Source organism: Egretta garzetta, unplaced genomic scaffold (assembly GCF_000687185.1).
Source record: "Egretta garzetta isolate BGI_Z169 unplaced genomic scaffold, ASM68718v1 scaffold16, whole genome shotgun sequence".
NCBI lineage: Eukaryota > Metazoa > Chordata > Aves > Pelecaniformes > Ardeidae > Egretta > Egretta garzetta.
The window spans coordinates 5,227,148-5,248,273 of record NW_009260022.1 but is presented as its reverse complement, the minus strand read 5'-3'; the positions used below and the strand labels follow the sequence as shown (position 1 = coordinate 5,248,273).

Sequence of the window (21,126 nt, the reverse complement as noted above, 5' to 3'; positions counted from 1 at the left end):
TTTTTTTTTTTTTTTTTTTTTTTTAGATTAAACAGCACCAAACTACTACTTTTTATGCAAAAAGTTGCATTTGGAATACCAGCAGGAGCTCGGCTAGACCTGCTGTCTTGCGTGGAGGCAAATAACCTCCAAAACCAGCAGCTCCCTGGGGTCCCAATGAGTTCCTGCATGGCCTATGGAGCCTGCCAACTAAAACAAGGTGCGATGCTGGCTGGGCACCACTTCCAAAAACCTGGTGGGAACCAGGAGCCGCTGCCATCCCCAGAGCAGCAGGCTGGGCTACCTTGCCTCCTCTCGAGCAATGGCTTGCAGCTCCCACCAAGTTCAGGCAAGATGTGGATTTGTCCCTCTAGTACATTCACCTGCCTAGCCCGTCCGCCCGGGTCTGACTGACCTGCGCAGTCAGCTAGATATGACCTCATGTGTGATGTCACTACAGTCCCCTGAGCCCCCTGGTAAACCCATGCCCTCCAGGGCAGGCACCAACATGGCACATTGCCTTTGACTACACCTGCTGCGTGGAAACACTTGGTTGTTAAAGGTCATGGAAAATGGTTGGAGATACAAATATTTAAAATAAAATGCAGATAACTGAATGGCATCTCTTTCTTTTAATTGACAATGACTTGGGCAAATGCTCTCTTTTAATGTGCATGGACTCAAGCACCTTAGCAAGTAGAAGCTGGGGGGTGCTGCAAGTTTCCACGGGGTCCAGCCCGGGTTGCTGCAAAAGACACTGCGGCTGCGCTGTATTTCTTCTCAGGAAGGCAACATGCCTCCCCTTTGCATAGGGGAAGATTGACTAGTTCTTGTGTAGAAAGACTTTGCCCTGCCTATTTTTTTGGCAGAATCTATTAATAATCATTCTTTCCAGTGTCTCTTCCTCACTCGCTAGCTAAGTACTTGCCATGTGCAGCTGTAAAAAGTTGTTTCCAAAGAGAAAAAAATTGGAGCAAAGACTTCTGTAATCGGAGACATGGAGGAAAGCAGAAGGGCGTTTTCACTTTGTTGTCTTTGGTTGCTTTTGGTTTGATTTGTGCCATGCTTTAAACTAGTCCCCTTTACAGGACTTTGGGCCCCCTTGCTTGTCCTCATCTGTGTCCTCCCAGTGCCAGCTCTAGCGGCACCGGCTGGCCCCGTGCCCCTCCTGGTGCCAGATGACGATCAAGGCTGTCACAAGTCAGTAAGAGAGCCCTGTGCTGGGTCAGCAGTGCCGTGTCAGTACACCAGGCTAGGAAGACATAAGCCTCTTCTATAAACCGAAATCTGTAGGATTTCAATGCCTAAGTTGGAAAATTTCTATTTGGATACCAAAGTTAATGATAGCAGTTATAGTTTTTCAGGACTTTTTTATTGAAAAGCTTTTCTAATTAAAACCATCAGTTTATCAAAACTTTTTTTTTTCCTGAGATTGAAGGTGAATTTGGTACAAAATTTAAATTTCAGAAATTAGAAAGTTTTAAAATAATATTTTAAAATAAATTTAAAGTACCTCAAGCAAATGTAGGCTCTGCTGAAATTGGCACTCCTAAGAACAAAAAAGTAAAATTTCAGTTTTGTTAAATTGAAATTATTTTTTTTTTAATCTTGATTGAAATAGAAATCTCTTCATGTCTCAAACTTTGACAGGACATAAAATTAGTTTCCTCACTTCTCTTTGTTGTTGGTTTGTTTTTTTAATCCCAAACCCACATTATTAAATCCTGTAGTATACCAACATACACAAATTTTAGTGCCTCTCCAGGTAGAACAGGGAATCTAAATTACTAGACTTAGTCTTTAATGTAACATTAGAATTGCTTTGAGTCTAAAAGAACCACAGACTGGTGCAAAACAGAACTTGTACCTCGCCATACATTAGGTAATTGCCAAGATAAGTTGAGAAGGATATTTCATAAATGAAATCTTCAGAAAGTATCTTTAAATATAGGGCTTTCAACTGGACAATGAAAACATTAGATTACATATGGACAGCTTAACTGTGTGCCCTTACCATGGGTGTTTAGATTGGCATCCTCTGCTGCAGATGTGTACTGTGTTCTCGGATGTGTATGTGCAAATTTCATTATCCCAATATCAAGGCTGAGTCTTCAATTAAAGTGCCAGACGTAAAACCTGGATCCTCTGTTTCAATGTTATCTCACCTATATTTCATAAATATCAAGTGCTACTGCAAAAGTAGACAAAATGCTGAGATGTATGTAAAAATGGCTTTACAAAGCTATTTTGAGTTGAATTTTTGTTGTGGCTCTAGTAAATGAAATGTAATTGTGGTTGGTCAATACTCTCATCTCTGCTTAGCTTATAATGGTATAAATATGAAGAATATTAGTATTGCCTGGATTTTACTCTTTGCATTTTGGCAGGGTTTTTATGACATAATTGAAACATCTCTTAGCTGTACCTTTCTTTTCCAAGTGACTTTTGACATTTTTTCTTGCCAAAAGGCAGCACTGGAAATACTTAACAGAAAAATTCATCCTTGTATTACTCAGGATGTTTTCCAGATTGGACCAAATGGAAATTGTCGGTGATAGGGACAGCGTATGAGCACCGCGGGTGACTTGCACAAATGCAGATTCAGATGCTGAAGGCTAAGGTCTCTCCTGTCATGCATGGAGAGTTTTTCAGTGCTTTGTGGATTAGAGCTTCACTGCTTTGCAAAGAGCAGAACTAAATCCAGACGGAGCAGAATTTCAGGTCTGTCCTTCCACCACTCCAGCCCTGAGCCAGCAGCCACTTAGGCCATCAGGCTCCCTGCCTGGGGATCTCTCCAAACACCAGTCCACCAGTTCCACCTCCCTCACGTGGTTTCAATTCACAGGGCTGATCTAGAGCTCATCTCCAGGCTGGCCAAAGAGTGAGGGTGTCTCCAAGCACCCCAACCTGCCTTTGCTCCTCTACCCATCCCTCCGGTTGGCCCCTGGCTTGGAGGTGACCTTATGCAGGGCATTCCCCAAACCACTAATTTGCTCTGGAGCTGCTCTTCCCAAGAAGCGAGCCTAGAGCAGGAGATCCTGTGCAGGATTTCTGTACATATTTCCATTAAGTAGCAATTCACTTCATCCAGTCTTGGAGGCGGGGAAGTGCTGGTCAGCTCAGAATAAGGCATGTGATGGATTCAGTGGTTCACCTTCATCTTCATTGCTGGTAGCCTGCTTTCGCCCTAGAGCTTCAACTGGCAGCCCTCATAATTTATCATAGAGATTTGCATTACTACTTTTGCACTATATCTTCCTCTGGTAGAAGATTCTGTAGGTCTGGAGTGAAACTAGAGCAGTTCTTATCAGCTAAGGACAGCTGGTACTTTTTTTTTTTTACTTTTATTAAAAAGTTAGACTTTTAAAATTAAGCTTTTCTTGCTGTAGTAATAAAGGCGGTGGATCAACACAGTTAACACGTGTATGTTATAAGATCTATGGTTTTTGAAATAGAGAAAAAGATAGTCTGATTTAGATTTTTTTTTTTTATATGATACAAAGAACCAAACAATAGAGTGAACATGGCAACTTTCAATCTACTTAATGGTTATCTGGTCTGTTAGTTTTGTACAAGCCATCTAAAGATAGCTTTTGACTTGTCTTAATGGACAATTTTTAATATCACTCATGTATTGCTTCCTCTATGTCTCTGAAGTAAGTTGCAGGAGAATTTTCTTGCTGGATTTCAACCAGGCAAATAATCTGATGGTTCAGGAACATAACATTTTGGACTTGTTTTTAATATGGATTAGAACAAGACATCATTTGCCAGCACTACCAGGGTATTAGGTGATCATGTAAATTCACATGTGAAATAATGTGTTTCCAGTAACAGCGTCACTTTTCTTTGTTGTTTTTAAATGAATCTGTTTCAAACCAAAATATGTATGGTAGGATATTTAAGATAAACATGAATCTCTTATCCTTAATTCACCTTGGGTTTTGGCATTGGCTTTTTTTTTTTATTATTGCTTTGGACACAGTTTCTAAAGTTTTGTAGACCCTTTTGAAAATATGATCACCTTTTGGCCACAGTATCTGAGTAGCCTGGGGTGAGCTAAGGTTGGCTCCAACACGAAGAAGGGGCGATTGAAGTCCTGGTGTTTGGGGAGGGGAGGTGTTGTTTGCTGAAGCAGACCCTCTGTTTGTTTCAGATTACTTTTTGCCTACTCTTTGCCCTCCCCCTTATTATTTCCATCCTGATTTTAAAATCTCTTCCACAGATTTGTTTTTATATTGCTGAGAACCTTTAAAAATAATTACTGAAACCATAGCAGCCCATCTGAAAGCTTTCTGAGTCGCAGTATGAACTACACGGCAGGCCAAACCTCAGAGGGCAGAGGCCCTCTTCCAAGCGAGCAAGAGCGGATGCTGCGAGTTGCTTTGATTGCTTGTGCAAATGGACACTCTGTTGTCCAGCTCCCTGCATCTGCGGGTACCCAGCATACCTTGCCCAGCTTCACATACATCAGGGTTTTGGGGCTTTGAAAGTGATACTCATTTTCAATTACCGTGAGCTAGTTACTACATAAATTATGTGAGAGAGAGTTTCATTTTGTAGCTATTCTCAGAGGAAGATCTATGATAAAATACCAGTCACAGAAAATACTAAAAACTCTTTAAGTATGCAAAGTTATGGTATATTTTGTGTATATTCATTTATACCTCAGTGAGCTGAAAATTTTCCATTGCTTTATTTGCAAACTTGCATCAATTCCTTTGGGAATGTGAGTTATAAAAAAGTAATTGTTTTATAACAGCCCAGCAGAGTCTACAAAGAACTTAACTTTCCCTGGCCGTGTTACTGAAATAAGCATTTAAATGGCATTTTGAATGCTATTTTATAGCTTTTTTGCGTCAGAGGTCAGAGAAGGTTTGCGAACACAGGGGATACAAGTCATATGCAGAATGCGTCCTCGTTTAGTATCTAGTCAGTTTGTAAGGTCTGACATTAGTTTCTGTTCAGTTTGTGGTCTATGAGCAGGGCACAGAGGGAAAGTTACGGGGAGTTTTTCAGTAGGTCGTGGTCCTTTGAGACAGATGACGTTGTATCTTGCCAGTTGCTCTCCCCAGGTTCATGAAGCAAGGTGCCAGCAGGGCCGAACACAAGTGATGGCATCTCTGTGCAGACTGTGGCTGTGGTCCTTTCCCCACCAGCCTTCTGCATCCAAAAGATGGTGTCGTGAGAGCCAACGCTAGCCTTGGTTGCTGAACATGGCACTCCTCAAATTCATTGCTTATGAGCAAATATCATTTGGTGTCCCACAAATGATCTGGTTTAATGGCTAACCCCAAGCTACAGTGCAAATCCATGCACAGCAGAGAACATCAAGGGACTTAGCGGGCTGCACTCTTCTTAATCTTTAAATCTGGTCATCCCAAATAATTCACACACTTTCAGCAAAGCCATAAGGTACAATGGGTCTCATCCAGCCCCCTGTGAAAACTGGCCTGAGCCTTTCCACAAACTCTAATGAGAGTAAAATCAGACTCTCCATCTCCACCCATTTTAGTGGAGGTTTGGAGTCTCGGCACTTTGCAGCCTCAAATCATCCAAAATTAACTTTCGGAATGGAAAATAAGATTTTTTTTTTTATTTTTTTTCTTTTTAATTAAAATCTCTACCAGACCTGGTTGCCTCTTTCTCACAAAACTGATTTATGGGGCTTGCCGCACTGAACCAAGGCTTTTACTGACAGTAACCTGGCTTAGAGGTGGTGTTCATTTTCCTGAACTGTCTTTGGCAGAGCAGGCTGCCTTACATTATGCAGATGGGGGGCTGGGTTTTGTTTTGTTTTTCCCACACTCTGGGCAGATCAGTCTTTGATTGCTCCTCTAATGACAGGTATTCAAGTGACTCTCTAATTCATGTCGACACCTGGGCTGTAAAAACTCTAACGCACTCTTGCTTGTGTAGTTGCTCTTTCCCCGCTGACTGCCAGGGCCACTGAACTTTTTATATGGGCTTTTGATGTGAAATCTGAACTAATCTCTGTGCGCTGTAGTTTTTCAACATTCTTATAGGAATATTTACAATTTGCAATATTTACAAGGGAGAGGGATTGGGAAATGGTGGTTTAAATTCATTCCACATGTCTGGCCCTTACATGCCTCAGATTACCCCCTTAGAGGTAGTCGCTATTTTAATATTATTTTATAGATGCTGGCTTTAGTAGACCGTCACAGTTCATGGCTGGTTTAGTAAGATGTAGTTGATTGTGACGAAGAAAACACTTCATGTTAAAAAAGCCTATTTGAATGCTGAAGCAAATTGAATTCTAAACCTACGCCTACTTGAGAACTTTTAGTTAATCTGTGTCCAAGATCCTTGATCCTTTTCTGTATGCCTTCATTATAGTAAAATGCTTTCAACTGCAGCTTCGTGTCACCCTGTTGGTCAGAAGAGAAGGGTAAATGGAGACAGCTTCAGCAATGGCGTTACACAGGCCACATTGTTATTAGTTTAGCACCCTGGGCATGGAGAGGATGCGGCGTGAGGTGTCCCAGAGTTACCACGATGTAACCTGTGGCACCAAACAGGCTCTCTTCATCCCACCCTCGGGATTTGCAGAGGGAAGCCCCTCTCCTTAAAACCACTGCTGTGAAGGGGCCCCGCGGCACGCTGGTGGGCAGCTGTGGAAGTCCACCAGCAAAATCCCAGCACTCACTCACCAAATTTGGTTCCTATGACTTCTTTCCTCGCTTGGCTGAAGGTTGCAACAGCCCAAGTGTCAAAAAAAACCCCATTCAGACTGATTTCTGATACTTTTTGGCCTGTTATACCATAAAACAGTGGAGAGAAGGGAAAAAAAAAAAATCCTCCAAACTTCTGTCAGTTTGATTCAAATCGCAGAATTGCTTTCATGCTGCACAAAGCAAACAAGTGGTGAGACCTCTAACATCCTTTAAAAAAAAAAATAATAATATGGAGCAATAGGTGGAAAGGCAAAAGGCAGGGACACTAATGTGCACAAAAGTTATTTTCCCATGGTAACAAGCTGGGGGCTCCGAGGGCCAGCCTGTGCCTTTCCGCCTCTGGGTCACCAGGTGTGGGATGAGGGAAGTGTCCCTTCCCTCTGCCCAGGCTGCCTGCCAGCCTCAGGCCACGAATGACCCTGTCTGGTCAGAGAGCGGAGCCATGGCTGTGCTGTGAGGTTAAGCTGGTGGAAAAAGTCCCATTCTTCAGGACTTCTTCCAACTTAATGCAATGCTTTTTGTTCTGATTTAGGACTGAATAAGCTGGAGGCAATAGTCAGAAATCCTTAATTTCCGAACTAGCCTGTACACCCTACCAACAGCTCCTAGAGCTTAAGACGGCTCAAGTTTGGGGGAGAAAGCTGTGCAGTGAAACGCATGCTGCTGAACGGCCACATGACGCTGAGTGATCACCTCTGCGGTAATAAGACACTGGAAAAAAGCAGCCCCGTTGGAGAGAAGCTCTTGGGCTACGTATTAGGAACAGTATTTTGTGAACACAAAATGTTCACAAGGAGGAACAGGCAAGGGAGTAAGATGGAAAGAGACATCAGGTCCTTGTTGCCCTGAGTACGTTGTCCCTATGAGGAGAGGTTGTCCCTACAGCCCCTCCAGAGCACCGTAACAGGGGTCCCTTTCTTTAGGGCAGCATGCTTGAGGTCGCCTCCAGCCCGGGTGAATCCCTCGTTGGCTGTGTTGGGCAGCGTGCCTAGGATAACAGAGTCTTGTGCGTTGTTTCAAACATTGGGGTTGACAAAAGGCTGCCTTGGATGGTAGGTGGTGGAATATTGCAGGCGGCTGTGCTCTGGACAGCTGAAGTAAGAGCTCAGGCACGAACAGTTCGGTCCTTAACCATCGCTTCTGCCCGGGAGAGAGGGTGAAGCTGTTTGCTGTAGGGCTTTTCTTCTTTTCTTTATGGAGGGGTTGGGGGAAGGGCTTTTTATTTTTTGGCAGGCAGGCAGGAGCGGGGAGGGAGCTGTAGGAGGTTGCAATGTCTCATGTTGTGTCCTCCTATCCCGAGGGCTGGGATACAGCCCAGTAACTGTAGATTTCTCTGCTGCGTTTGGCCCCAACCTCCTGCTGAGGAATGACACACGTGGGCTTGTTTTAAAACACCAGCAAGGCTCCCTCCTGCAGTGCCCGGTGCAGGGGCTTTGCTCCAAGCGCCATTGCCAGGGCTGAGGTTCTGCTCCCCAGGCAGGGCTGCTGTGGTGGAGTGGGGTTGGGGGGCGGGTATGAGCCAACTCTCAGAGTCTGAGCAGACAAGAGTATATTTCTGTGCATCTCCTCTGAAAGCTGAAATGATAGGAGCATGGATTGGATGGAAGCAATTTCTGTTTTCAGTGAGTCAGAGAAATATTTTCTGCTATAGTGTATTTGCTCTTACATTATCAGCTTTTCTCAAGTCAACATCCAAACACTTAAACTGACCAAAAGCTTTGCTGCTTCTTCCAAATAGTGACTATATTGGTGACTGGGGGCAGTGCTCCAAAGCTAGCCATTGCCTATGATCCTCTGCATATCTTGAAAAACATGTCACTGAAAAGAAAAAAAACTTCTTAAAATACTTGGATTAAAACAACATTCTGACACCGCAGCGGCCTATTTCTTAGCTGTAATTTTCCATGGATGCAGCACCACTGGATTTTTGCCATATAGCTCCTGGTTGCCTTTGACAGATGAGGTTTGCTGGATGCAACCTGCCATGGACCGTGAGTGCATCTGGCTGTTAGTGCTCTTGGTGCCTCACGGTCATGTGCTGGCTCAGTGGTCTTGAGAGTTCACCTGTCACCGACACCCCACAGTAACCTGCTCTCTTACCGTTTTCCTGTGATAGTAAGAAGTAGATCGAAAGTGTTTAGGGGCTCTGGGGAATTGCCCAGTGTGAGCTGCCTGCAAGGTCACTGCGCTTGGCTGGTGCTCAGGGGTGAGGGAGGTGAGCATGAGGGCTGGAGGAAGATGGAGATGCTGTAGGGTTGGCAGGGCATGGGTGCCTGGGACGACAGAGATACGAAAGCACCTCACGGCATCCTCTGTTTTTTTTTCTAACCAGGCTTGCACTTTGTTTGCTATTGTGATTATTTATCTTACTGCTCCTTACTAGCCCCCCAGCACCTGCACCTTTCACAGGGCTCAGTGATGCCGTTGTTGGAGGTAAAAAGTTAGAACTCTGCAATTTGTTGAAATGAGCATGTCTGAAACAAAACAAATATATCATTGTTCTGCAGCCTAAGTAGGGCTGAAAAAATGCTCACTGTGACATGTGTTTCTTCCCCAAGAGCTGCTCTGTGCACTCCTGCCAGAGACCTCCACACTCTTGCTTTCCTCTTCTCTCCTTTTTAGCCCCTGACCGCAGCAGGATGGCGTTCCGTCCCCCTTGTCGGTCACTGCCACGTTTGTAAAGGTGTAGTTCCCCGTGGCAGATCTTCCTGTTATTGCCAGCTCCCATGTGTCATTCATGTTGGGCTAAGTCCTATTTTGGGGCCACATAGACCTCATCCGCTTCACGCATGTGCCCGTGAATGAAGCCTATCGCCTGTCACCCCTCCAAGGGCCATTTTTGGAAAAAGAAAGGCAGCTCTGAATCATAGAATCACTTGGTAGGAAAAGACCTTTAAGTTCATCGAGTCCAACCGTACCTGTCCACTACTAAACCAGGTCACATACCTCCAGGGGTGGGGACTCAACCACATCCCTGGGTAGCCCATTCCAGTGCCTAATGCCTCTTTCAGTGAAGAAATTTTTCCTAATACCCAATCTAAACCTCTCCTGGTACAACTTGAGGCCATTTCCTCTCGTCTTATCGTTTGCTGCTTGGGAGAAGAGACCAACAGACACCTCACTACAGCCTCCTTTCGGGTAGCTGTAGAGGGCGATAAGGTCTCCCCTCAGCCTTCTCTTCTCCAAGGTAAACAACCCCAGTTCCCTCAGCTGCTCCTCATAAGACTTGGGCTCCGATAGGTGTCTGGGCAGGAGTTCTCTGGCATTGCTGGTCCCGGCCACTTTCTCTGCCCTGGCGTTTTGCGTAGGGGTTGGCATTTTTCAGTCTGGGTGGAAAGTCACACTCAAATAACTCATTTCAGGTACTGTGGAGAGTTTCTTTGAAATGCGTGAAGTCCCAAATAATTTTGGCTTCCTCTCTCTAGCAGTGGCAGCTCCCCAGAATTTCCCTGGGTCTCATGCATCCGAAGGAACTTCTCCTCTGTTGGTCTCTCTTTCGTCTGTCCAGTTCCCTGCAAGCGGTTTCAGGGGCAAAACTTCAGTGCCTCCTTTCGCTACCACAGCTTCCCCCAGGGCAGGAGGTAGGACAGGGTAGGACAATTTGCATTCTCACACCCTTGTAATGCCCTTTCTCAGGCCACAAAGTCTTGTAATCCCTGCGCGAAAACCATCCTTAAAAGACCAGTCACTGGTGCTAAAGGACCCAAAAATAGTGAGTAACATTTTAGGTGTCTGTCTCTCCCTTTGGAGCTCGTTGGCTTCAAAAGGCTTACCCCAGTTAGGAGGAAGAAAATCCAGGCTCTCCCGCTGAGTATAGGGTGGTTATACAGCAACCCCCCTGTATCTCAGTTAAAACTTTTCTCAGGTTGCTTTAGTGCCTGGTCAGGCTTTTCAGTCTTTATGTGTGAGTGATTGAGGCCAGAGAGCCTCCTAAATATCCTTTCTTCACCCTGGCGGGGGGAATTTGTCTTCAGTATATTCGGGTAGCTTCATGCTGTACTGGGTTTGGTTTGGTGCTCTTAGGGGCTTAAAACCATCTATCTGTATATTTATTTATAGGTTGCTACATATTTAGAAACTTTAATAAAAAAAGAAGAAGGAAAATACCTGATTTTTTTCAGATGGGATTTACTGGCATGGTGTTGCATGGGAGGAGTGTCTTCAGCATCCTCTAAAGCTCTCATTCACGCCTTGCTGCACTCCCACACCGACTCCCTAAATGCAGACAGCCCCTCTGGCCTGTGGAGGATACGACACGGTGGTGGAATGTGGGACGTGTAGACTTACTAATGGCTTGGGTCCACCAAGGAAAGTGGGAGCAGGGGGACTCAAATAAATTTCATGACATCCCGGTAACATTTTTTTATCAAAACGGTTTAATAGTTCTGTACTCTTTTAAAAAATAGCTCATCAAAAAGATACTGTGGTCTGTATGAAACTGATTTTAAACAACTTTCCAATTACTTTGCAATGTGTTCACAGTTAGTTGTCCTTTTTGTTTTGAGAGCTACCATACTTGATAACCTAGCCCAATTTCCTCAAATTCAGATTTTTAAAAATTTTCCCTTCTTTCATTAGCAGGAAGTAATGCATTTTGAAAGAATCAAATTAATAGTGGTTTGGAAGTTAGGTCCTTTTGCACAGAGGGCCAATCAGTATTTTAATTGGTGACTTCAGGGTTTTTTTCCCCTTAAGTTCTATCGGTTCTATTTTATTTCTACAGTTGTTTGTTCCTTCCTCTTTTTTTGCTTGGAAATTAATCATGCAGGAAATGATTAACCGCAGTGAGCTGTCTGTCTGCCTCTGACTCAACGTGTTGAAGACGGGGCACCTCGAAGCAGCTCAAAATGGCTGATGGATGCAAACAAGTGCGCTTGCAGTCCCGTTGGTCACACCGTCCATCCCACGTTAAATGTCGCGTTTCTTTTCAGCATTTGTAACGCTCCTGAAATGGTTTCTGAAGTACCAGATTAAATCTGAAATGTGTTTCAGTTTGTGTTCCACGGAAGTCAGTTTAGTGCCGCTTTTGCTTATTGCTCTTTATGGATTGCTTCGCAGAGCGAGGGGCTCTTTGCAGAATGCAACGCATGCTTTCCTTCGCCTCTATTTTGGTTTTTAAATGAAAGTAGTTTTTATCATTATGTGTTGCATGTTATATTTTAATACCCTTTCTGATAGCGACTGCTGGGTGTGCCTGGTAGCTTGCAAAAATCAGAGCTTCCTTATGCGTCTCGGATCATATGATTTACCGGGGATTAGGCGGGCAGCTCTGGGACATCTCGTTTGCTAACGGCTGGGATGGCTTTCTCAAAAGGCAGCAGATGCAGGCTGTGTGTGCACCCTGCTCGAGAAGGTGGCCCGTGGTCTGCAGGGAGGCAGCCCTGGCACCGAGGTCGTAGCGGAGGCGGTGCAGAGTGAGCGTGAGGACTGCGGTGGGGTGCCCGCTCGTAGCGGTGGCAGCCCCCATGGGGGCTGGACCTCCGGAGGAAGCAGCACCGTGCAGGGCACTGCGGGCACTTGCCTCGCTGTGGGAGAGACGCCGACGCCGCTGCCAGCCGTGGAAATCCTTCTCTCTCTCTGACAATACCGACCTCTGTGTTTTGGGGCTCAGGCCCCAACGCTGTGGTGAACGTGTGCAGGTTAGGTACTGTAGTCCTGTCTGCTGCACCACCGGTGCTCATCTAGGTACAACATTTCCACATAGCTTCTTAAAAACTGTGGTGATTTACCCTACTGCCTAGAAAATATGGAAGGACACGTGTCCTGGGTTTCAAAGTATCGCTACGACTTCAGCCTTGGTCTTTTGCAATTGGTTCCTTGGCAACACCCTGCAGCACCGGGTGTTGTAAGCAGTTTGGTTGTTAACAGATTTGGTTGGTAAAAAGTATTACTGGGTTACCATTTCAGGTATTTTATAGTGTCAGCTGTTAGCGAGTGAACGTAATGTCCATTTCTTAAATGCAGCTCTTCACCACTGACCAAGAGCAAGTAATGAACTGAGTCCATTGCTGAAGTGTAGGACAGTAGCTAAAGCTTTCCTCCAATTGCAGAGTTATGCGTAACATCTTAGGACATCTTTATGCTCTCTGCAAAACAGCGATCCTGCGAAGTAGTGATGAACAAAGCAGCTGCAGAACGCAAGTTCGGCGTTGTGCTGACTCAGCGGCTTTGCTCCTGCAGCCCGAGAGGTGCTGCTCGTCCCAGGGGTCAGCTCCACTGCTGTGCTGTGCGGGCAAGCCCCCACATCGCTGCATCTCTTCAGCACTTTGTTATTCTTCCTACAGGCTCACAGTGATCAAATTTAAAAATCCAGAGTGCCCCATTTTTTTTGCTTTACAAAGAGTCAGGCAAAGAAACAGATCATACAAAATCTAACAGCAAGGGTGAGTTAGAGCTCCGGAGACAGAGGTGCTGTTCCTTGCTGCAAAGTTTCAGCTTGAGTTTCTGAAATTCTCTTTCTCAGCAGGAGGAGCAAAGTCAGAGAGTGGCAAAAGTAAGAGTGAAGTAATGTCGTAACTTAGGTTTTAAGCCAAAATTTGACAAACTGGGGTGTTTTACTGGCTCTGTAAGCGTATGCATTATACTTCTGTGTGTGGGCACGCGGGTTTCTGACTCACGCCATATGATCTCTTTTCTGATGGCTCCTAAAGGAAGCATGTGCTCTAGAACATCATGAGTAAACAGCTCTGCAGAGTGCCATTTCAAGCCAGTTCTGCCTGAGTTTGGCCTATTACAGAAGCTTGTCCCATGCTTCCAAAATGGCATTTTCCAGACACCCCTGGTAACTGCCCTGGGGGCTAGCAGTAGCTAAATACTAAGCTCACCAGTGTACAGCTGTGTACCTGATTTCCACTCCTGTCCTGCTGAGAAAACCCTTCAGTACCAGAAGAGGTACTAGCTAGTGTGCAGCTGGTGACTACAGGTCCATCAGAGGATGTCATCCCTCTGGAAGATGGGATAGGGGAAGAGGGGACACCCAGCGCCTTTCTCCCCCTTACCTCCTTGCAAATAATGTGTGCAGGGAGGGTTTTGGAGAGGCTGGATGTGTCCATGGGTAGTGGCTTCCCCTTAAGAGAACTCAGGCTTTGAGCATTACCTTGCTTCCCCTCTGTCCCCACCAATTCCTTAAGAAGCTGATCTAAATAAACCCAGTTAAAAGGGGAAAAAGGGGGAAAAAAAAAAAAGAAAAAAAAAAAGTAGAACAGACCAGCACAAGCATGCAGAAAGCAATTGCTTAACTGACAGGGAGGTAGACAAGCTATGGCATTTGCAAAAATACTGCTTTTTAGAGAAAGTGCTTCATAGACCAGCTGGCTTGCTGCATTCAGGTCTGAGCTGCCTTAAGGAATTCATTTAAAAGTCTGCTATCAAACCAGACTTTATGCTGCCTGCTCCAGAAACTTTCCTGTGGCACATGGAGTGCCGAGGAGACTCACGGTGCATTATCCAGACTGCTTTGGCCTCTTAGGAAAGCAGTGCGAAGAGCAGAATTTCTCTTTCTAATTTTAATCAGCTGAACGAGTTAAAAGCTTGGTGAAATAGCCTAATGGCACGGTCACGCTAGAGACAACTGCAGCTGTGAAAAGACTGTGTTAAGAAACAGGATGGTTGTGGTCTGCTGTAAGAAATAATTTTCCTGTTGACTATTTTTTTAAACAGGAAGCTGAAGAACAAAGCAGTGTTAGTCTTGGCGCTTTTAATAGGCTTCAGATTTCAGATATTGCATTTAGGATAAGCAGATCAGGAAAGGATAGGGCTTTGTGCTGGGTTTTATGTAACAGCTGACAGCTACAACTACGGAAGTCAGGAGCGTAACTGGATCCAAGCAGATCTCCGAATGTGAGGCTGGTCCTTCCCTGGAGACACCGTAAGATGCGCAGTGATGCACCAGAGGGCTGCTGAGAGCACACCAGTCCGCTTGCAGGACTTTGCCAACGCGTGTGTTTGCGCAGCCCTGCGTAGGCTTGGCTTCGCACAGTTTCCTCTTTGTCAGTCAGTCAGTCTGTCCGTCCGCCAGCTTCCCCTCTGCTCTGCTTGCTCTTTTGCAGTAACTGGAAAGAGAAACAGTTTCTGCAGTACGGGGGAAGAAAACCTGTAAACACTAGAGAGAGGGGCAGTGCCTCACGCCACTTTGAACTCCGTGGTTTTATTCTAGATAGTCAGCCAGAGCTAGGAGTGGTGTGTCCGACTCCTTTCCAAGCCCTGTCCTCCCTAAAGATTTTAGACAAAATCCATTAAAGTCGTATTTCATAAAAGTTTTCCTCTAAAGAAGGTAGCTCAGCAATTTCTTGTGTGTGCGGATTTATAGCTGTATTCTAATTCTTTTGAAGCATGAGCATCCAACAAGATAAATCTGTACTTCTAACCATTTTTTTCCTCACACGCATAGCATGGATCATCTCAGAGCCATTACAGAGCTTATAGGTGGTGACTCGCCTCAAACCCTCACTGCAAATGCTGTTTTGTTCCATTCAGAACATTTTCCTAATGCTCATTTAAACTGTGAAGGGTACTGTAGCTAGCATGATGTGGATTTGGCACATACTGTGCTATTACAGTTCTCTTTGGCTTTATCAAAACCAAGTGACTTCAGAAAGTAAGAGCTGTGTATTCTTGTAAATAACTGCCCTCGGGACCTTAGCCGTTAGCCTGGGGTTGTCTGGAGAATAACCCTTATTCCTCTTCCCACTGTGTTTACCTGTCTTGTGCAAACTTTATATAAATGGTGGCAAATCACTGTTACTAAAGCTGGCACAGGTGAATGGGCAAGAACAAAGCACGTGCCAAAATGCCAAAATCGCACCATTAGAAAAGCCCCGGAGCCTCCGATAGGCATAGTTCCAGGGAGCAGTGTGCCAAAATGCCACAACGCCCTTGTGACTTGAAAAAAATTCCTCAGTGTTTGCCCCCCCCCTTTTTTTTTTGTGTTTAATATTGTAATTGCAGTAAAGTTCTGCATCTCAAGTGTGACCCTCCTAGGACTGCCCTATGTTGGAAGTTCTGCTTGGGGTGAGTGGGGTAAAACAGGAGCCTGGCCTCCAGCAGGGAAGCTCGGGGCAGGCTGAGCTTTGGCGGGCAGGCTGAGCTTTGGCAGCCGGGCTCTTCCCTCTGGGGCAGCCTGCGGCTGAGAGGCCGGGCTGCCTGCTTGCTCTTCCTCCTCTGGGAAAGAGCACAGAGCATGACTGTGTGTGCTGCTCCTGAGGAGGAGGAAGGTGCATTCCGAGGTGGTGATGGAGCTTGGAGTCTTCAGAGCAAGCAGGGAGAAAGGAAGAAGCGGGAGTCTTTCCTAGAGCTCTGCTGTTCCACCCTCCCCATAACAGCGTGTGTAGGAGGGGATCTTCCAACAGTTTAAGGGCTTTAAAAGGTCAGCATCTCTTTCTGAGTATAATCTTAAAGAGATGATGCCTCCTTGAAGTAAGGGTTGATGGTATAGCTATGGGATTATCCTGAACTACTTTCACAACAAGATTGTTGGATTAAACAGACTTCAGTTTTCTTACTGCATTTTTGTGCATTGCCATAGCAAAGCATGGGTCGTGTATGTGTGCAAAACTGGATATGTATGTCTGAGTTTGTGTGGCAATGGGGATTGTGTAGGGAGCCCCCATTTTAAGGATGCAGCTGGTTTCCATAAAATGAAACATGAAGTGCTTTTCACAGATTATTTAGATTTAGAAAACGTGGCAGATAAACCTGTTAGCTGCAAGAAGGCCTTTTAGCTGAGTAGAAAGTTATTTATTAAGATTTACTAATCTCTGGGCCTTGTGTGTTTCTGTGTTTTGCTGTGCAGGTTTCTTAGCAAGACCAGACGGAGCTCAGCCTTCCACCATGCCTGTGCCTCCCCCCCCAGCTCCCCCTCCGCCCCCAACACTGGCCTTGGTAAGTTTTACAGGAGGTACCGTACATACTGTCCTCTGCTGCTTATCATATTGAACGGGACATCCAGAGGCACTGAGGTGTATGCATGGTATATGGGGAAAGCTCTCCTGACATTTTGTTTACAGTTGATGATTGATCCTACAAGAGGGACCATCGCTTCCACTCCCTTCCAGTGCCCATATAGCTCCATCCTCCTCTGCCTCCCACACTGGTGGTTTGATCTGATGTAGGGATCCTGGGTGGAGAGGCTCAGCTCCTCAACAGCTTGTCTAAATCAAGGGAATTGAAGCCTTGCTCTTCCCTTGCTTTTCTCCAGCCCCCACCTTCTCCCTTGTTCTACTCTAGTACTTACATGACCAGAGCTGGAAAAAATCAGTTCTATTGTTTAAATTTGGCAAGGGTAATTCTCAGCCAGCGTAGCTCCCCCAGCCAGCCTGTCATATCAGAGCCCAGGATCCACTGCTGGCACAGCGTGGTGGGTGAGACTACGTCGGACCTAACCTAGGTCAGCCTAAGCTGGAACAGAGCTTGTGCTGTGTTTGCCCTGTGACAGTCAGTCACCTCACTGACAAGAAAGAAAAGGCTTCTTCAAATGTGATTGTAAAGTACTCAGATATTTTCACAGCAAATCCCTAGCTGGTTACAGAGATAGGTTGGGCTGTGCCGCTGAAGGGTCTTTCCCTCGTTTTCCACCACAAGCAAGATACAGTCTCTGTGCTTGGTCCCTCCATGGCAACTCTCACCACCTTTCAGGAAATTTCCCTAACATTGATCAGATAAGTTAGAAGGCTTTTCAGGAACCACTATTTCCTAGAAGAAACAACCATATATACATAAGAGTGTGTGTGTGTGCATGTATGTGTGTGTTTGGGGTTTTTTTGGTTCTTTCTTGAAAAACTGTGTCACCAAAACGTAAACTAAAAAGGGAGGACCATCAAGATGAACCTCATGCATCTAAAGGTTTTACTGGGTCTGTTTGAAGAGGTCTATGTTGTTGAGGTGGTGATTACTATTTTAAAGTATTTCTATTAAAACTAAAATAGTAGATAAAGCTCCATCTTTCTTCTGATTTACCCAGAATTTGTATATTAAGAGTTTTCACTACAACTTTCAAGAATGTCCACCTTTTTGTGTAATCAAATCATGTGTGTAGTCTGTTCTTGTTCAGTCTCCAAAATGGCAATTTGCCACGGATGTGCCTTGGCTTTAAAAAAATCAGAGACTCTAAATCTTGAGTTAAAAAAATGTAAATTCACATAAAAGCGTTCTGTTTCCAGTGAATAGCGTGGGTTAGAATAGCAGCAGTGTTTGGGGCCTCAAATCAGTGACAAGGCTGGCTACCTATAACATCATCCACAAAACCAGATGTGGCATGCTACCCACTCCAGTGCTGTGAAAACAGAAATTGAGATCTCAAGTAACTACCATATTTGAGCAGAACTTTGTAGCTAGAAGTTGAGGTTTATTTTGCCTCCTCATTTTTAATTTTATTTTGCAGGCAAATACTGAAAAGCCATCCCTAAGCAGGTCAGAACAAGCAGGGCGAAATGCTCTATTATCTGATATTACCAAAGGAAAAAAGCTAAAGAAGACTGTTACTAATGACAGAAGTGCTCCGATTCTTGACAGTAAGTATGATTCGGCATGTTGGAGTTTCTGTGTGTGAACAGTTCTACATATCTGAATGCAGAAAATTATTTTATATATCATCAGATGAACTGCCACAAGAGAAGTGGCTTGTATCAGGAATAGCGTGGCCAGCAGGAGTAGGGAAGTGATCGTGCCCCTGTACTCAGTGCTGGTGAGGCCCCACCTCAAATACTGGGTTCAGTTTTGGGCCCCTCACTACAGGAAAGACATTGAGGTGCTGGAGCGTGTCCAGAGGAGAGCAACAAAGCTGGTGAGGGGTCTGGAGCACAAGTCTTAGGAGGAGCGGCTGAGGGAACTGGGGTTGTTTAGCCTGGAGAAGAGGAGGCTGAGGGGAGACCTGATCGCCCTCTACAACTGCCTGACAGGAGGCTGTAGCCAGGTGGGGGTCGGCCTCTTCTCCCTGGTAATGGACGATAGGATGAGGGGAAATGGTCTGAAGTTGCGCCAGGGCAGGTTTAGGTTAGACATTAGGAAAAATTTCTTCACAGAAAAGGTTGTCAGGCACAGGAACGGGCTGCCCAGGGACGTGGTTGAGTCCCCATCCCTGGAGGTATTTAAAAGACAGGTAGATGAGGTGCTTAGGGACGTGGTTTAGTGGTGAGATGGCAGTGCTAGGTTAACGGTTGGACGTGATGATCTTAAAGCTCTTTTCCAACCTAAACGATTCTATGATTCTATTCTAAGTAGGTAAAACAAAATGCCAGAAGTTGGCATGCATAAAAATAAATTCGTGTTCATCATGGATTAAGTCAGATGAGAAATGAAGTTGTGCTTATGAAATGCGAGTGTTAATCTGTTTGCTTACTCTCATAAAGCAGTTCATTTTCATGTTTGCTCAAATCACTACGCAAACCCTGCTAGGAGCTCTGCTGAGGAGCTGCAGCAGATCAGGCAAACAAAACCCCCGTCAGGACTGAGGAGAGCACAGAGAATAAAGTGGAATTTCAGACTCTACTTTTGCATAAACAGCATAAAAATAAAGGCTCAACACCATTGGCTTGTTAGTGGCCCCAGTACCACTTAAAGCAAAACCGGAGCCAGGAGCCACAGCCCCACCTGTATGTCACTGCTGCACGCAATTTTGCCACTCCTGGAGTGACTCAGGGGTGTTATCTTTTTGGCTGAGCCTTGTTGCTCAAGCCTGCTCAGCGGTGCTCTCGCACAAGGCAGTAGCTCCACTTAACCTGAACGGAGAGAAGGTCTCTGTCCAGCTTTGCTGATGCTGTGCCTCACCATACAGCTCGGCAGGTGCTGAGAGGAGGCTGGAAAAGCACGTGGAGCAAAAGTACTGGGAAGACAGAACAGAGACGGGGGAAGAGCAAGGAACAAGGGCCTGCTACATCGGAGGAACAGCATTTATTGCCTAGGGAGAGAAGACACTTCTACAGACCGATTAGCAGATGTGATACAACTCAGTCCAGGTCTGTCCATGCTGGATTGTGATAGGAAGATGATGAGGCAAGAAGGAAATGCCCAAAGGAGTGTGACCAAATAAGAATAATAAAAAAAAATACAGTCGTGCAGTCAGCCAGGTACTTAGTTTTTAAACACTTGGGTATTATTTCTGAAAGCAAAGTTACAAGTTTTATTGTAATGAGCTGGAGAAAAGCAGTAAGGGGATTAAAGGAGGGGTAAGCAGTAAGGTTAAAATGATGCAGCCTATTATCTTGTTTACATGAATTTAAAAATCATGATGAAAGAGTAAACCATAGTAGCAGCATTTCTCCAGAGGTTCACGCCCTATGTGAGTCAGAGCTGAACTGAGCTAACATGCTTAAGAAAAGAGAAGGGCGACGTGAAACATTCTCCCGTGAATGCATTCTTCCTCCTTTTTTCTGGGTGCAATTATTAGAAGTGCTTTTCATCCACAGGTTTTAATTACTTTAAAGTCAGTGAAATTTTCACCCACCCAAAGTTGTGGAAATCGAGGTGCCAAGAAATTAAGCGATTGATCCTCAGCCACATAGCCTGTCATCTGAGAGCCGATCTCCACAGATATCCCAACCTGTGGGCCTGCTCCTTTTTTAGTGATGCTCTGAATGGGGGCTCTTGTCCGTATTTCTAGTTGTGAAACACTTTCATTTTACTTCTAGCATCTCAGCGTTGTCACAGGAGAAATATTGACATTAGAGAAATGGGAGAGGAGGGAGGAGCTGATAAAATAATTCCTGCCTATTGGAAAAATGAGCAGCTAATGATTTTGTCACTGCATTTCTGGACCTACAGGAAAGTAATCAGAAATTAAATCTCTTTCCCCACTAGGCTTTAAGTAAGTAGGTACGTTGCAACATGATCAATAATGACAGAGTTCTGTGCGTCCCCAGAAGGGATCACCAGAGACACCTCCAAGAGGAAGGACACCTCTGTCTTCCTCCTTCCTTCCTCATTTCCCGTGAGATTACCCTGTCTCTCGGTTTGCTTATGCAGAAGTGGAGGGGAGAGGGGAAGGATAAGAGAGTAAAGGTATGAAGAAACGGGAAGCAGCTACAAAGATGCTAACAAAGGCCACATGATACTCTCAGAGGTCCCATTCGTGCTCAGTTCCAAATTCTCCATAGTTGACTGTTTCTCTGCTTTCCAGTCCAGAGCAGACTAAAAGAAAGTGATGGCCTAACAGAACACAGTGGCTATGTTTATTGCACCACCTTTCCCATGGTGCAGTAGTGGTGGTGATGGTAGCTGTGATGATCCAACCTGAACAAGGACTTGTGTGTTTTGAAAGCTCATCCATTTTTCCCCAGCTACAAGTATTGCTCTAATGAACGAGATGATTTTGCAGGATCAGTCTCGCTTCTCTGCCTAATGTGGGGGACTTTTTCCCAACAGAACCCAAAGGACCCAGTGGAGGTGGCGGCAGTGGCTTTGGAGGAGGTGGCGGTGGCAGCGGCGGGGGTTTCGGTGGTGGCAGCGGTGGTGGTGG

At 45.2% G+C, this 21,126-nt stretch overlaps 1 long non-coding RNA gene across 1 annotated transcript in view; it reads left to right on the top strand.

Moving 5' to 3' along the window:
• Window positions 1–21,126, top strand: part of LOC118452504 — a 28,033-nt gene extending 6,907 nt beyond the window's left edge. The window contains exons 3-5 of the long non-coding RNA XR_004842284.1: window positions 16,468–16,556; window positions 18,055–18,184; window positions 21,033–21,126. This is a non-coding gene — a long non-coding RNA (uncharacterized LOC118452504). The remainder of the gene's footprint in view (window positions 1–16,467; window positions 16,557–18,054; window positions 18,185–21,032) is intronic.